Source organism: Macaca thibetana, chromosome 11 (assembly GCF_024542745.1).
Source record: "Macaca thibetana thibetana isolate TM-01 chromosome 11, ASM2454274v1, whole genome shotgun sequence".
Classification (NCBI taxonomy): domain Eukaryota; kingdom Metazoa; phylum Chordata; class Mammalia; order Primates; family Cercopithecidae; genus Macaca; species Macaca thibetana.
In genome coordinates, this window is record NC_065588.1 from 55,398,856 (window position 1) to 55,401,109 (window position 2,254).

Here is a 2,254-nt window from a genome sequence, read left to right on the forward strand (position 1 = left end):
CTTTTGTATTATAGTTAATATGAAAATTAAAAAAAAATAGAGAGAAGCAGAAGGATCTTTGCTGGAAAATTGAATTCCTTGGGGAAAAGAAAACAACAGGAGAGAGACCAATTTAGTCGGGGCAAGTTATAATACACCAATCATGATGATTGATCCTGTGCAAGCAGAAAGCACATGGAAACAATTTAAATGTTGTCCATGAAACTACTGCTTTCAGACCTCATGGCATTTTATTTATCAGGATCACTGATTTCAGAGGCACCGTACAGCCAGGAAAGAATAAGAGGTTTGGGATGTTGTTCCTTGGGATTCAAGGTGGAAAATGTACAAAAAGAAGGGAAGCGGTTGGTATCACTTCTTGTCTCTTTGTCTACTGCTTCTGTAATAGAATTTTCCTCTGAATCTTATATTCAATGCTTACTTTGAATAGTCCATGTAGGTGCATTTTGAGAATCTGGATAAGGCATTTTAGTTAGCTCCCCATCCTGTCCCTGTATTCAATTCTGTCTGGTGGGTAGGAATTCATTTAGGTGGGCTGCTTTCTGAAAACCAAACAAAAAAACTACCATTACTACTATTATGCAGGTTTTATATAGAAATACTCCGTTTTGAAAAATGACTCTTTCTTGCAGTCACTTGAAGGTAAGACAAGCTTTGTTTATACAGGCACATTTTTCTCCCTTACACATATGGAAGAAAAGTAAAACCATTGCAAAGTTATGACACTTCCAAGCAAATTCTTTTTATGATGAATTTCTTGCTTTTATTTAAGATAGATTTCCCCCCAATGTTTATATTTTGATTTTGAGGGAAAAAGTAACATTTTTGATGATGCCGTTTAGTAAAGGGATTATCTGATTCTCTAAGGTTCTTGGGGCTCATTGGGCTCAGGCAGGAATTTTTCAGTGGTATGCTAGACTGGTTCTGATTGTGAAGACTGTCAGAAACCTGTGATTTCTTGAAAGGAAGAAAAGCATTCCTCTCAGCTGCTAGTAGAATAGGATGTTTATTTTTAGTTGACTTACTTTTTTTTTTGGTTACAAAAATGGCAAAATGGGTGATTTGACTAAATTGACTCATTCAGAACACTTATAGAGATCAGATATCCAGAGCACATGAACAAACCCTTTTCTTTAGTTTTGCATTGGTATCTAAATTCTGGCTTTCCTGTTTACTGGATTAATATCACTAAACTTTAGCTTTGCCATCTAAAATGAAGAATAATAATACTACTTGCCTCATAGAGTTTTTGTGTTATTTAAATGAGATAATTTGGGAGACCAACATCAGCAGCTTCAAGATGAAGCTGAACATCTTCTTCCCAGCCACTGGCTGCCAGAAACTCATTTAAGTGATTGATGAATGAAAAATTCTTACTTTTTATGAGAAGCGTATGGCCACAGAAGTTGATGCTGACGCTCTGGGTGAAGAATGGAAGGGCTATGTGGTTTGAATAAGTGATGGGAATGACAAACAAAGTTTCCCTATGAAGCAGTGTGTCTTGACCCATGGCTGTGTCCATCTGCTACTGAGTAAGGGGCATTCCTTTACAGACCAAAGAGAACTGGAGAAAGAAAGCGAAATCTGTTAGTGGTTACGTTGTTGATGCCAATCTGAGCGTTCTCAACTTGAGAGAAGGATATTCCTGGACTGACTGATACTACAGTGCCTTGTTGCCTGGGGCCCACAAGAGCTAGCAGAACCCGCAAACTTTTCAGTCTCTCTAAAGATGATGTCTGTGAGCATGTTGTAAGAAAGCTCTTCAACAAAGAAGGTAAGAAACCTAGGACCAAAGCACACAAGATTCAGCGTCTTATTACTCCATGTGTCCTGCAGCACAAACGGTGGCGTATTGCTCTGAAGAAGCAGCATACTAAAAAAAATCAGGAAGAGGCTGCTAAACTTTCAGCCAAGAGAATGAAAGAGGCTGAAGAGAAGCACCAGGAACAGATTGTCAAGAGACACAGACTGTCCTCTCAGCGAGCTTCTACTTCTGTCTCAATCCAGTCAAAAATAAGATGTTTTGAGTAACAAATAAGATCAGACTAAAAAAAAAAATAACAGAGATAATTTATGACCTTAATGCCTAGCACATAAACATCAGCTATTACTCAGATTCATAACAATATATCTAGATTTCTATTCAACTTGTAGGAACAGAGTGAAAATGCCTAATTGCTTATGGGGAGAAAGAGAGGAAGGCATTTCTTCTTTCATTGTAGAGATTGAGAAACTTGGACACAGGGCATTCAAG

At 37.8% G+C, this 2,254-nt stretch overlaps 1 pseudogene; it reads left to right on the forward strand.

Annotated features, from left to right (window-relative positions):
* Nucleotides 1-1,300: 1,300 nt before the first annotated feature.
* On the forward strand, nucleotides 1,301-2,031 carry LOC126931618 (40S ribosomal protein S6-like; annotated as a pseudogene).
* Nucleotides 2,032-2,254: the final 223 nt, after the last annotated feature.